This window comes from Protopterus annectens, chromosome 1.part2 (genome assembly GCF_019279795.1).
Source record: "Protopterus annectens isolate FY-2018-M chromosome 1.part2, PAN1.0, whole genome shotgun sequence".
Classification (NCBI taxonomy): Eukaryota; Metazoa; Chordata; order Ceratodontiformes; family Protopteridae; genus Protopterus; species Protopterus annectens.
Genome location: NC_056727.1, coordinates 524,303,400 through 524,319,796, shown reverse-complemented (window position 1 = coordinate 524,319,796; position 16,397 = coordinate 524,303,400).

The window sequence follows — 16,397 nt, the reverse complement described above, 5'->3', positions numbered from 1 at the left end:
CACTGCAACACATATGCATATTGAAGTAGCCAACAGTCAGCACCGGAGATGAAGCAAGACCCTAAGCCACCAGTGAAAAGAAGAAAACATCAACACACAACCACAAGCAAATGCCGCACCAACGTCTAATTTAACAGGAAAAAAATAGCAACCACCTGTCCCTAAATCTATTACCTCTAGTTCTCTATTCTACTAACATTAAGCCAATGAACCACTCCCTGCTCCACCACTGGGACTGATGAACCCATAGAACCACCGTTCCTCACAGTGCTCATTAGTGAAAAATTAAGGGTAACCTAAAGAATCCTAATAAGGCTACACTTCCTCTCCATGCCACTAACCTAATCACTGACTAGATCCTAACAACTCACCCAAACCTTATCACCAAAGCCGGAACATTACCTGATCTTCTCAGCGATCACCTACCAGCCTTCACTGACCATCTCGCATCTCCACTACATAAACAACACCACTACATCCAAACCTGCAACCTCTCCTCTTTCAACCCTCTAACTTTCTCAGAATGCTTAAAGTGTACTGACTAGTCCCCTCTAAAAACCTTAACTCTAGATGATGCCGTTTCCTACTTTAACCACTCATTCCTAACCCTTTTCAATAAGCAAGCCCCCCCTTGAACCAAACACATCAAAACCAATCCCTGTCCATGGTTATCAAAAGATACTAAACTAGCCTTGCACCAAAGGGACAAAAATGGAAACAATATCAAAAACATAAAAACCCTAACACCCTCCTAGAGTATAAGCAACTACAAAACTCTGCAAAAAAAATAATAATTTAAGATCGCAAAGCTCACTACTCCAAACTCCAGTCCTTGCACTCAACAAATCCCCAAAAATTCTGAGACTCCATCTCATCCATGCTGAATCCTGGCAACAAAGAAAACCCCTGCCCAGACCCCAACCTCTCCAACCTTGAAGCAGCCAGCCAGTTCAACTCATTCTTCATAGACTGCATAGCTAAACTATCCACCTCCTTTCCACCCCCCACCTCCACCACCAGCCCCTCCTGCCCCATCCACCACTCCAATCATCAACTTTCCTCCACATCCTTCTGCCTCAAGACCATCCCCACAAGCACTATAAAAGACTTCTCCTCAAATTCAAACCCTGTTGCCATGCACCCGACAAGCTTCCACCCACCTTCCTCAAACAATCTGCAGACAGCATTGCCTATCCCATCTCTATTCTTATAAATAGATCCATACAAGAATCAAACATCCCTTCTATCTGGCGCCATGCTTACATCATCCCTCTCCACAAAGGTGGCAAAAATACTGATACCACCAACTTCAGGCCTATTGCCATCCTTTGCCCTCTTTCTAAAATACTAGAGAAAACAATACAAGCACAACTCATGGCACACCAAACACTAAACAATCTCCTCTCCCCTACCCAACATGGCTTCCGCCCCTGGACACAGCACCATGACTGCCTTTTTTTTCTTTCTTGAAACCATAAACCTCAAATGCAACTCAGGCAAGTTTTTATCCACACTATTTCTAGATTTGTCAAAGGCCACTGACACCATCTCACACACCCTACTTATATCCCAACTCTCCACCCTACAACTCTCTCCCACCACCATCACCTGGTTTTCCAGCTACTTGTCCAACTGCCAACAAGCTATGCAATGGAAAGCTTCAATCTCCCCCTTCCTTCCCACACCTACAGGTGTCCCACAAGGTTCTGTTCTTGGCCCTCTTCTCTTCAACCTATTCATTAACAACTTTCACCAATCCATCCCAGACTCATCTATCATCCAATATGCAGATGACTCAGCAATCTTCTGCTCATCCTGCTCCCCATCTGAGCTCCTAGCAAAAACCCAACTAGCCTTCTCCAAAACAGAAGCCTGGATGCAGTCTAACCATCTGGCACTAAATGCAAATAAAACCAAACTAATGTTTTTTTCCCCCTACCAAAAACTCATTGACAAATCCATATTCAGCATACAGTGCCAAAACAACACCCTCCTTGAAATCGTTCCCACCACCAAGCTTCTTGGCATCATTATTGATGAAGAACTAAAATTTGACACCCACATCCACTCTGCAATCAAGAAAACACCAAAAAAGTTAGGTCTTCTCTATAGGCACAACTGCTTCCTAAGCCCCTCTACCCATCAAACTCTTTCATCCACCTTCCTACTACCCTCCCTTATGTATGGTGCCCCTCTTTTCACCAATCTCTATCTTGGCCTTCAGTCCAAACTTGAATCCTGCTACCACAAGATCTCCAAATTGGCAACCAATTCAAAAAAACTCATCCCACCATTGCCACTTCCTCCTCACCCTCAACTGTCTTGAACTACCCAACTACCTCCGTTACCTACAACTCACCATTGCCCACAAGCTCATCTTTAAACCTGCCAACTGCCCAGCTCTCGCTACTTCCTTAAAACCTTACATTCCCAACCGCTCACTCAGATCCAAAAACCAAAATCTCCTTCAGGTCCACAAATCTGCATGACCTCCTGGCCATCTACTGCTGTCCCACTCCTTAGCTAAACAGTGGAACTCTCTCCCCACACACCTACGCAACCTGCCTAACCATACAAATTTCAAATCTCAGCTACTCTCTCATCCTTCTTCCAAATGGGAATGCTCTTGCCACACTCCAACTTAACCCCCCCATTCCACCTTGCACTGAATCATCCAACTACCTGTACTAGTACTTCATCCTACCCAAAACAATCCCTCCCCTACCAAAAACAAATGTTCTCTCTAATATCTATTGCACTATACTCTCCAATCTCAAATATACTGTTACCCTCTCCTTGCATAATATTTTCCTAACCTACTAATGGCTAGTCGCTATATATTTTGAAATGTTGAACCTACAATTGAGTTTATAACAAAAATATTCACTTTATGTAAATGTTGAAATTTCTGTATTGAATTATGTCTTTCATTTTTGTAACATTGTGACAAGCCAATTGCAAATTTCATGGAGCTTATCTGTAAATGTTTAATTAGCTGTATGCACTATGTCCTTTTATAACATGTGAAATGTAACTTGCACTTATTGTGGAGCTTTTCTCCCCGGGCCTCCACTGAAAATGGGCTCTTCTTGGCCCAGTGGACTTCTTCGGTCATCAAACTTAAATAAATAAATAAATGATATTTACCATGTTCCATTGCTTACCCACCTAAGGACTAGCCAGCAACCAGCAGAAAATAAATGCATATTTAAATAAACCAACACCTATTATTACCATCCAGCTAATATTAACCCAAGGCCTACCTGTTCTCCATAATACCTAAAGGATGTCTTAGACGTAGCACTTGCTTTAGCAAGTTTACATAAAAATGTGATTCCTTACCCAGTTGCACTTGCATAAATCCCATTAAGCCCCTCCCTACACTTAACTCATTTTCTCCCAATCAACCTACATTTCTATTTAACCCCCCCAACTAGCTTTTTTCCCCTACCCTTTTGAATCCCATTACTATTTCTCCTAGCTCCAACCTGACAATGTACCTGGAAAAATTGGTTTGTTACCAAACCTCATAAATACAAAGTGTTTTGAGATGCAAGAATGTATTTTAAACCAAGATGTGGCTAAGCAAATTGATGCTTGATAGGGGAGTAAAGATAAGACACAAGAGTCTGTGAGTTTGGAAAGAGCTCTGGCTCAAAGAGGAATGTGATACAGTTAAAGGAAATGAGCTTGTTCTCTGTATTGGGGGTTTCTGGTGTTGTAAGGAAGTCCACAGCAGAAGTTGAATTAAACTAGAAACCTATGAATCACTGAAAAAGTTAAAGATATGCACTGTATGGAAAGGGAGTCCACAGCAGAAATGGACGAGTTTTATGCGGACCTATGACTTGATGCAAAGATAAAGAAACCTACCATGTGGATAGGGAATCCTCAGATAAAGTAACTGAACTAGGGATATATAACTCAATTTAAAAGCTAAGTGATAACTTCTGAGAAACATAAGCAGCACAAACTTTGCGGAAAGCATTGCTGCAAAGGGCAAGATGTTAAACAGCACCACAGTTAAAAATAAAAGAAAAAGGTGCTAATGTAAATGAAAAGAAGTAGAAAAATATAAAGGGTATTCTGATGAAAATCTTTAAAATACTCTGTTTCCCTGCCAGTACCAGGGAGCAGATAAAACCAGGCAAACAAATAGAGAATGCAGTAAAAGTAGGGTAACAACAAAATTAAGTGCTGAGGACATACTAGAAAAGTAAAAGTGTTGTCTTACATTGTGCAAGTAAAGAAATTGCTGATAATAAAATATAATATCAAACTGATATGTGAAAAAAAAGTAGTGATAAAGGTATAAAGGAAATACCAGAAAGCCCCCTGTTTAAATTTCCAGCAGTGATGACAAATAGTTGAAGATCTTTGTCAATGATTATAATAGAATGAACATGTTTTTTTCTGGTTTAGACTACACAAGAGATGAACAGCATTTGGAATGGGTGTTTGGCAAGTGTGGACAACTAACTGAAACTAACTAAAACACTGGTATGTTTTTAATGGGTTATTTGTATATACCCCAAGAGACTCCAGTATAGGAAGTTTAAGGTCATACACAGTAAAGACACAAGCTTAGCTGGGTCTTTATTGGGATTTTTACTGAATCACCTGTCTGTCTAACCATTTTACCCATTGGTATATATCTATATCTAGCCATCTATAGTTACATTTCAAATAACTGACCGTTGAGAATGCAGATACAGGTAAATGAGTTTGTGTGAGTGTTAGCAGGTTAAAGTTAGAGTAAAGATTAAGTTGTGATAACTTTAGTGTTGTGCATCTTTGCTGATGCACATTTCACTGTCTGAGCCTGTCCTGTGTAGTGGTAGTGCTGTGGAAAGGGAATTTCTATAGGTAGGATGCAGGGTTCAGGTTAGGAACAGGGTTGAGTTGGGCTTAGGATTAGTACTTATTAGTAAGATGGTGAAGGGGAGCGAAAATCATCCTATGGTATTGCTATGGTTTTGGGGGGGTTTTTTTGTTTTAGTTTAGTTGTTTTTGTGATTTATTTACTTTGGGGGTTGGGTGTTTTTGTTACTATTATGAGTTCTTTAAGTTGATGTGTCAGTATTATGAGCTGTCAGTGTTTTAATGTCTTGGTGTTAATAATTGTCAGTACTTAGTGTTTGCATTTTTAACTGTCAGCATTTTGATATATATTCCTATCTATCTATCTATCTATCTATCTATCTATCTATCTATCTATCTATCTATCTATCTATCTATCCATCAAACCCATTGGTACTGGATATGGCATATTCGTCTGTTGAATTCTTTGGTTTACAAGGCATGATAACTTTAGTGGAAATATACATCTGAAGTACCAGCTGATTGACATATTCTAACCTTGCTGTTATACATCATGCATTCTTCGTAATGCTCAATAGAATATCCATCTCCCTGAATTTCAGAAATGGTAATCAGGACAAATATATATGTGCATCCATTTTGTTAAGGGCTGTTCCACAGATGCAGCTATGTTTATTTTTAGGCATAAGGTTGCATATCATCAGCAATATATATTTCAAGTCATGAAATAAATAGCATGTGGATTTCATAGCCTTTGCTATCTAACATATACTGGATATATGAACTAGTAACATCTGTAATTTGCTATTGTATGTTCCTGTTAGTGTAGCTATATTTAGATTTCATATTACTTGACAATGCAATCCATTTCAGCAATGCAAGAATGTGAATATGCAGACAGATTCTTCTAATGCTTAGGTTCATGAATATCACTGTCCAAAATAGCCTCTTCAATGTATGAAACACCTTAGATATTCATGATGGTGGAGCTTTTATTGTATTTTGTTGTAAGATAGAGAACAGAAGGAAACAATATTGGAGGCATGTGTATTTCTCTAATAAAGAAATATATAACATATGCAATATTAAAGAAATTATACCGATGCCTCTAAATGCTGTTGTCTGGATTACTCACATTTCAACTGATGCAGTTACGTCATACTTTGGGGCATCCTCTTCCACAATTCTTCAAACTGATTTCTCTTGACTCACCATCACTATGTTAGATAAGCTTTCCTTGTACATGTCCTAACCCTCCCATGATGCTCTGCAGCAGTAGTTTTACAGGACTTCCAAGCCTAAGTCCTCATACTAAGTTGATTGTTGTACGAGTGTGTTCTTTACTAGGTGTGTCTGATGACAGCATGAGGATTGCAATTGTAGTGACTGGCCTCTTGGTAGAGTGGACTCCCCAGTTCTAATTTCCTGTTTCATGTCTTTGAGCCAGCTAGCTGTGCTTGGTGACATAAGGATTTATACCTAATGTTGAGGGTTTGTTGACAATTCCTGAGTGAGATATTGTGTCAAATGCCTTGGCCAGATCAAGGTAGGCAATGTGAACAATTTTGTCTGCATCCGTTGCTTTAGTGACTTTCTTAAAGAAATCCACCAAGTTGAACAGGCATGACTTGCCCTTCACCAAACCAAACTGGGTTGGGTGCAGTGTCTGAAGGATTCCTATGTTATTACTGACCACTTCCATCATAATTTTTTTCTTTCCATGGCCTTGCATATGACACTAGTGAGACTTTTGTGTGTGTGTGTGTGTGTGTTTCCAAGGTCTGTAGATGGCCCACCTCTTTGCAGAGGTATGATGGTTGCTGTTCTCCATTCGTGAGACATGAAGCTTGTTTGGAGGCTATGGTTAAATAGTAATTCCAGAGGCCCTAACAGGTCATGTTTCATGCTATTTAGAAGGCAGCTTTGGATATTACTAGGACCCACTGATGTTGTATTCTTGGCCTTAGAAAGAGAATTGAGGACCTTCCCCCTAGTAATAGAGTTATATTTTATGGTATTTCCTGAGTGGAGGCTTGGGGGGGGGGGGTAAAGTTAGAGCTGAATTTGGGTGTCATTCGGTTTGGTATATCTAATGGCTCAGTATTGGTGACTCCAATAACAATGATCTCTGTGCACAATTCTTGTGTATCGTTTTTGAGGTTGCAGACATAGCTAAAGACTGCCTTGTGGTTGTTCTTGGCCTGGGCAGCCAAATGGCTTTGGTAGACTTAATTTGTCCTCTGACTTGTTTGTTTAATTTGATGAGAGCATTTTTATCATGCTGGGTGCTACTCCCCCTAATTTTTATCATAATTTTTTTCTGTTATACAGACTATTGATGATGTGATTTTTCGATGCCAGTCTGAATGCCACATTTGAACTCCTGTCTAAGACGTCTTTGCTGTGCTAGTTTTACTGAACCATTTATTGATAAATGCCCTGTTGGGATTCCTTGTCTTCCTTTTCATTGTTTGTATAGAAAGTTCATGTCATCCAGGAAAGGGAAATGTCAGTGTGGGATGTAAATTTCCTATAAAGATGGACATGACAAGTGCCTGTTCTGTTTTGGTGTTACACATGACCATACTCAGTGTACCATTTGCCAGGCCTTTGTTCCCCAAACTCTTCATAGCCATCTGTCCTCCTTATCCATTTATCTGGAGAATCTATAACTTAAGGTTTGACCAATCAGGGAACCACGGTCAACTCTGCCTGCCTTGAGGTTCAGACACCTCTTAAAAAGAAGACTAAAAAGCCTTGCTGTGATTCTGCTGCTGTCCACTCTCTACTAGTTCTCTCTCTCTCAGATAGAATAAAGACCATGAGGAATGTTTGATGTCTATACCAGTTCCCAGTGACCCAGTCAGAGGCCGACATGGAACCTGCTTCTCACATGTCTTTCAAGGCTGCCATGGATGTTGAGGGGGAATCAAAGCTGCTTATTTGAAAAAGGCCCTAGGAAGATTTCCCAGATTTTAGTTCAGGAAGAGCTGTCTGGTATGTTTACAGAATCTAGGCATGGTTCTGAACCACCTTGGTTAGTCAAAGCTGATAGCCACTAAAAAAGAAACAGAAAACTAAGCATATTCCTTCCATTGCTAAAGATCCCCATAAAAAATTACAGGACTTTATCCAGGGATTGCTTAATGACTTTATGGTCTTGAAGCCACCCCAGGGCTTGTCTTTTCCTGCTACTCCTTTGTCTTCCACTCCATACAAGAAGCTTAGAGATTCTGTTACCTTGGATGAAGAGTTGAATTCTGGGCATGAGCCTTTTGCCTATTTCTCACAGATTCTTTCTCTCTTAGAATATTATCAGATGAAGAGGATTCCTTAACCTCTGATTCCCAGCCTCCAGCCCCAAAGGAGCCAGGCCACGTCTATAAGGTTCATGAGGCTTTCAAATATCTCTTCAGGTGTCACTCATTAGACCCTGATGTGATATCTGTTTCTACAGACAAGCTTTCTAAAATTCTGTCCTCCTCCAAACTCTTTCCTTCAGACTAAGACAAATGGGCTATGAAGAAACTGTAGAAAAAAAACATGTTCCTTACGAACAGATGCAGTCTGTAAAAAATTGTCAAAACTCTGTTTGCTGACCCTTGTTATCTTTCTTCCAAGGATAGAAAATTGGGTAAAACCTGAATAAAACTGGCTAGGCTTGTAAAAGCTCTTGAGCCTAGTAATCTCCTATGAATCTATGAATCTATTCCACCAGGATGGCTTGTTTTTTATTAGTTCTGTACTTATTCCTAGTGTATACAGCTGCCTCTATGCAGCTATTAACATACTTATAGGGCTTCTGTGAACAGTTTCACATTGGCATCAGTGTTCTCAGAGTTTAAGGGGACTTGAAATTTTGGCAGGTTATCATTTATCAGTAGGATGTTAGCTTTAGAGTAGTTTCTGAACATTCCAGTGTTAGCTGGTGTTCCAGATTTTATTTTTCCGTTACAGGATACCATTTCTTGGTCTGACCTTAAAAGAGAGGGCATTACACTAGGGGGTGTGCAGTGCTCTCCGATATTAGTGAAGATGAGATCCAGTATCTTTGCTCCACTAGTCACACATTGAAAATCTGGTCCAGGGAGTTTTGTATTTATAAAATCAAGGAATGCCTGTGCCTGCACTTTTTGTGCCATATATGATTCATAGTTAATAGTGGGATAATTAAAGTGGCCCAGGAATATGGTATTGGATTGGATGGTGAGTGTTATGGGTTTCCTGGGTCATAGAGGGGGATCTATAGCTTGCAAAGAAATGGTATGGGATTTTGCCTATGATAATTTAAACATGGAGAAGCTCAATTGCATTGTCCTGTTAGACCAGCCTTGAAGTATATTTATTTTTAATGTAAATCAAGAAACTTCCACCTTTTTTTTCCAACCACCTTTATTGAATTATCACTTGTAATATAGGCATATAGTCCCTGTCTGTGTAGTAGCTGGTCTAAATATGTGGAAGACATTATAGCCTTGTACTGCCAGGGTGCTCTTTGTGGCTTTAAACAATGTTTCAGTGACTCCAGAAATGTCAACATTTTCTAGGGTGAGGAGAGCTTCTAGGGAGTGGGCTTTTTTGTTTAGACTCCTACCATTGAGCAGTAATACCTTTGGATTTTCATGGCTTAGTGGTAGGTCATACAGACTAATGTTACCAAGGTCCTGGGTTCGAGACTGGCAGTGGTAATTTATTTTTGGAGCACAGTGCAGACTAGAGAAGTTGTGACTGCAGCTGAGCTACAAAATATAAGTATCATCTTGATTTTTTTTGATTATTTTTACAGATTACTGTTTTTACAATTTAATATAAATAAAGCACTTTGTCTATTCAGTATCTTCACAAATCCTTATCTGTTTAAAAACTTTCATTTGTCTCTAGTGCTTGCTGTCTGGTAGGCTATTGTGTAAACTGAAACATCTCCTCTGTGTAATTATCTCTTGGCTAGTGGGGGCTGGTTCTTTTGTGTTCTTGTAAATAAAAAAAAAGTTTCTGTCTTTTGCACACAGTGCAGACTAGAGAAGTTGTGACTGCAGCTGAGCTACAAAATATAAGTATCATCTTGATTTTTTGATTATTTTTACAGATTACTGTTTTTACAATTTAATATATATAAAGCACTTTGTCTATTCAGTATCTTCACAAATCCTTATCTGTTTAAAAACTTTCATTTGTCTCTAGTGCTTGCTGTCTGGTAGGCTGTGTAAACTGAAACATCTCCTCTGTGTAATTATCTCTTGGCTAGTGGGGGCTGGTTCTTTTGTGTTCTTGTAAAAAAAAAAAAAGTTTCTGTCTTTTGCACACAGTGCAGACTAGAGAAGTTGTGACTGCAGCTGAGCTACAAAATATAAGTATCATCTTGATTTTTTTTGATTATTTTTACAGATTACTGTTTTTACAATTTAATATATATAAAGCACGTTGTCTATTCAGTATCTTCACAAATCCTTATCTGTTTAAAAACTTTCATTTGTCTCTGTCTTGTAGGCTATTTTGTCCCACCCTCCCTGTTGGTGTCTTGCTGTTATACTTGGTGGCTTTGCAGTTGCCCGCCCCTACTGTGACACACCTCCCAGTCTAGTGTCATTAGCTCATTCTGCTTAATACAGAGAGAACATTTGATAAGGCCTTCTGTTCCTCCTTTTTCCCTTTCAAAAAGTAAAACAAAACTTTTTTTTTCTCTTTCGCCTGAATCTTCTTGTGTTCTGACTGTCCTTCTCAAACAGTTTGGAAATATACAGTATATTTCAGAGCATTTGTTATAACTGTATTTGCTATAACTGATTTAAGTATTTTTTTTTTGGTTTTTTGATTATTTACTGCTTAGCAACTGCATTTTAGCCTGTTTATACAGCTCTGCATTCTATTTAAACTGTTTTTGTGTTGATTAACTGTTTTGCACTTTTAAAAAGTTAGTTGTTGTTTACCTGAAGGCTAACACACTCAAGTAAAAGCATTTATAGCATTTACTGTCTGTTTTTCCTCTGTTTTCTGTAAAAAGAAAAAGAAAAAAAAAAAAAAGAAAAAATCTTGTTTTCCCACCTTACTGAACTAGAATAGTCCAGTCTTCAGAGTTTGCTGATCTCTGGGCTTTGTCTTGGTTCCTGTGCTATTCCATATCCTTATTTGGATAAAAAGAAGCGTCTTTGTTCACCAGTGGGAGTGGGGATCACTGAGCAGCCTGTTTGTCCCTAGAGGAATGGTTCCAGCCAGAACCAGAAACTTGTAGTCTATTGGCCATTTTGGGTCAATTCCTAGCTCTTTTCAGCCCCCTGTAATAAAGCCCGCTTTAGCATGCTTTTTTGCTTGTATTCAACTCAGCACAGCTCCTCGTGGTGTCCTGCAGAGTTCTACAAGCAGCAGAGAGCAAAAGAGTGACTTTTTCCTGATTTAAGTATTTTTTTCTGGCTTTTTGACTATTTACTGCTTAGCGACTGCATTTTCACCTGTTTATACAGCTCTGCATTCTATTTAAACTGTTTTTGTGTTGATTAACTGTTTTGCACTTTTAAAAAAGTTATTTGTTGCTTAATTTTACCTGTAGGCTAATACACTCAAGTGTGCTAGCCGTTTAAAAGCATTTATAGCATTTACTGTCTGTTTTTCCTCTGTTTTCTGTAAAAACAATCTTGTTTTCCCACCTTACTGAACTAGAATAGTCCAGTCTTCAGAGTTTGCTGATCTCTGGGCTTTGGCTTGGTTCCTGTGTTATTCCATATCCTTATTTGGATAAAGGGAAGCTTCTTTGTTCACCAGTGGGAGTGGGGAGCACTGAGCAGCCTATTTGTCCCTAGAGCAGTGGTTCCAGCCAGAAACTTGTAGTCTATTGGCCATTTTGGGTCAATTCCTAGGTCTTTTCAACCCCCTGCTATAAAGTCCGCTTTAGCTCGCTTTGGCGTGATTTAGAGCGGAGTTGCCCATAGAGCACCATCAGGCAGCGCCGGTTAAACAAGGTTAAACTATTTCTGGCTCCGTAAAGTCTGCTCTTCAATTTTTCCCTTAGAACTTCTCTACTTGCAATCTAAACAGTCTATTCTCTATCTCAATAGCTCAGCACTTGCTCCTAAAGCATTTTTATACAGGTAAAGTACTTGTATACTAAACAAAGTACTACATTAGCCTAGAATTACCCATTTCCCTATAGGTCCCTTCTGACTCAGTTACACAGCAAACTTTTTCACTTTTTCTAGCATGTCGAAGGGTCAGTTACTAGCGTCCTCTCCTGTTCAGCTGGTGAATCTGGGCATCTTGAGGCAATGTTACAATTGCCTCATGTACACAGACAACCCACTCCTTCTCCCACAAAACACAAATACATGTGAGAGATGCAACTATATAGCCAAACTGGAGGCTGAGCTCTCTCAACTCAGGACTGGCAAGACCAGACAGGAGGAGAAGGAAACCACGCACACCACAAACCCAGTTTCACATAGAACTATCACAACTGCAAAACAAACACATAAACACACAAAGACATACTGGAGGCACTGACCAAAAATCTACCAAAACTACAGAGGCCTCCAAAGCAGACACCCAAGCAACTGCCACCTCAAGACATAAGACATGCAATACATAGTTCTCAAAGTCAGTGTGCTAAACAGTCACAGCCCTTAACGCCAAACACAATGCCAGACACACTTGTTATAGGTGACTCCATAGTCAGACACACTGACGTCCCACTCACCAGACTGAACAAGGAAAAGATCACAGTTAGCTGCCTGTCAGGCGCTAGAATCCACCACATAACACAAGCACTCAGGTCACTCCACAGCAAGTACAAGTATGACTCAGTCATTGTCCATGCCGGTGTGAACGACCTGAGGCGATACCTCCCTGGACTACATGAAAAGAGACATAGAGGAGCTCTCAGATTATGTAGCCCAGGCCGGTATGACCCTGACCCTGAGCAGTATCCTACCCTCACCAAGAATGATGCCACAATACAGAGACAAAATGATCAGCTTTAATAATTGGCTTAATTACTGGTGTCATTCTAAGGATCAATGCCTGTCTGCCTGGGATGACATGCTTGACAAGCCACGCTGTCACTTGCACCTGTCACCCTGGGCTTCCGGATATTGGCAAAGGCTCTTGCCACCCCCATAGTGCCTTTTAGGCAAGGCTCAAATGATAAACCTACCGCCCTAGAAAACAAAATGGAGAAAACTAAGGGTAATACTGCTCAATGCCAGAAGTCTAAACCTCAAGATGCACGCCCTCAAGCCCTCCTCAGTATGGAGAACATCGATGTTTGTGCTGTGACTGAAACCTGGTTCAAGGCTCCTGAGAGCACCCCAGCACTATCAGGTTATACCTCATATCATTACAAAAGGAGTATCCATATTCATAAAGGATACCCACACCTCCAGGTTAGTGAGACCATCCAGGTGCAAGTAACCATAGGTAAAACTGCCCTACAGTTTGTAACATGCTACAGACCACCTTCTCAAACTCAGGAAACCCACACAGCCTTCCTGAATACACTGGAGAGTATAATTGTCTCTCCAAACACCATCATATTGGGTGACTTCAACTACCCAAACATAGACTGGGAACATTACTCAAGCCCCAACACCCTAGCCCAAAGGTTCCTGGAGTTCATAAACTCAAATGCTATGGAACAACTAGTCACCATTCCCACAAGAGGAGAAAATATACTAGACCTGATCATCACAAACATGGGGACAAAATGCTCCAGAAGTATATCCCTCATTGGTGAGATCAGACCATAAATTAATCTCACTGGAGATCCACATCCCAGCAAAAAAGACCACAGTGAAGAACTTCTCAAAAGCAAACTTCACACTTCTTAAGACTGGAGTGGTATCCTTCAAGGCCCCGAGCCAGTGGAAACCACAACCCACGCTGCTGAAACCCTTACAAATGCCTTCTACGAGCACCTCCAGGAATGTATGGATCAAGCAATCCCTAATAAAATCAAGACCTTTTCCACCAAAGGCAGGCGCCGGTCTGGTGGACTCCAGCCATAAACAAACTCTACAACAAGAGGAGAAAGCTACTACATGACAGAGCAAAATCCCTAAATGGGAAGGCATCTCTGATCAATACTAGCAAAAACTACGATCACTCATAAAATCATCCAAGGCCAACTTTGAGAGAAAAATCGCTAATGACACAAAGACAATCATAAAGCCTTCTTTAGCTATGTTAGAAACCTGGGTGGAAACTCCCAGATATGCTCAGAATTAGTCCAAAATGATAAAAATCACTGAACCCACAGACATTGCCAACATACTGGCAGACAGGTTCAGTGCAAATTTCTCCCCCTCACCCCCAAAGGAGAAATATCTATCCCACCAGAGTCTAGCCTCCCAAACATCTCAGATGCCCAGGTGAGAGCTGCTCTCTCTAAAGCAAAAACACAGCATCAATGGGACCGGACGGTGTCCCCGGCTGTGTGCTACGAACTCAATGAGGAACTAAACCCACACATAAGGCTGCTGTTTAATCTTAGCCTTACTACAGGATACATACCCAAAGAATGGCGGCAACTGTGGTCCCACTCCACAAAGGCGGTGCTTCTACGGGACCTGGAATTACCCCCTGGAATAAGCTTGAGCATTGTCTGCAAAGCTATGGAGAGGATCATAATGGAACTCATAAATAAAGACATTGGGGACCTACAGACACTGGATCCTACCCAATTTGGCTTTGTCAAGGGCAGATCCTGCCTCTTGAACTTGGTCGACTTTTTTGAAACAGTCACTAAGGCCATTGATGAGGGTAAGGCAGTTCACACAGCCTACCTTGACCTAGCAAAGCATTCGACACATACCCCTTGGGCATCATAGAAAAGCTCACCAGCTTAGATGTAAACCAATATGTCACAAGATGGGTTGCAAACTGGCTCAAGGACAGAACACACAGGGTTAGAGTTGCTGGTGCCATGTCAGACTCTAAGCGGTCACGGCGGTGTCCCACAGGGCTCAGTCCTGGCCCCCTCTTGTTCGGCATTTATTTTTCTGAAGTGCAGGCAAACATAGGGGGATTGTGGCTGACAAAATTTGCAGATGACTGCAAAATGGGCACCATAATTGACACTCCATCAGACACAGACATCCTCCAGAAAGGTCTCATAGAAATGGATAACTGGTGCCAGAGCCATGGCCTTAAGCTAAATGCCAAAAATGTATAGTCATACCCTTTGGGAAAAACAAGGTAATCCCTAATTACCACATAGGTGGTAATCCATTAAACACGGAAGAAGTTATCAGGGACCTGGTGACCCAAGTTGACAGTAACCTCTCTTTGACACTCACATTGCCAAAGTGGTTAGGAAGACCTTCTACATTGCCCACCTGATCATGAAGGGATTCACATCCAGATCAGGAGAGGTCATTGTACCCTGTACTCTTCACTTATCAGACCAATGATTGATGTACCTTACCCGACACCTGCAGCAGTTGGAAAGACCCCAAAAGTTCCTCACCAAAAGGATAAAGGCTCAAACATATGTCATGATGCCCGACTGAAGAAACTCCAGCTCTATTCAGTCACATACCGTCTGCTCAGAGGTGATCTGTGCCTGACATACAAGGCCATGTCCAACCGAATTAATGGACATGCTCCACCTCAAAAATCCAAATCCACCAGAGCCACGAGAGCAAGAGACTTAAACCTCAACACGGATATAAATAGGGCGTGCTGGAGGACAGATTCATCACCCAGAGACTCCCTACACTATGGAACAGAATCCCAGTCCATGTGACCTCACTGACTCTGTTCAAGAGAAATCTTGACAGTGGATGGGAGATCGAATCATCTCTGTATCACTGCTGGACAGAGGCACAGCAAACTAATGGGTATAGTATTCTCATCCTAAGGGGTGGTGAAAGCCACACACACTCTGGCTAGGCTTATAAATGCCCTAGGGCAGATAGCCTAGTATGAACCTATGAACCTATGAACCTAAGTATTTCCTGCTTAGATTATTCTCTGTCATCCAAGGTATAGCGTTCTTGCAGTTAGCATAGGTACATATTAGAGGTTAGAGGACTGTACTCCACATTGTGGTACAAGGACAGTTAAGTCTCAAAAATCACTTTAAAATGGTGAGTTTTAGGATTCAGTGATTCTACTGCTAGAATTGTAACTAATTTATGGGGTACTGAGGCACACATTATTGGGTTTCACATTTCTGTCATGAAGCCACCATTTGCTAGTGTACAGAGGCATGTGAAATTACATCTAGGACAGTGTGATTTATGTAAAATTGTGGAAATATGTATATAAATAGCTGGAAATAGAATCCATCCATGTAACCACGATATGTATGATGCCGTTGGCATTGTACTCTTATAAGCATTTTAATTATATTTTTTTACTGATCTGCCTTTTTGGCAGTCCATGTTATCTTATTAAAGCAACAGAAAAAAATATACATTTAATGACCCTCTAAAATCATTCCAGAATTATCAACTCAACAACCTCTAAATATATGCATATACAAAAAAATATAGATGTAAATTCAGGAGATTTTTGGTTGACTGAGTTCCCAAGATTGTTGCAGTTAGCCAGTTGGTAACCTCCTCTCATCTCTGCATGCTCTTTCTGTT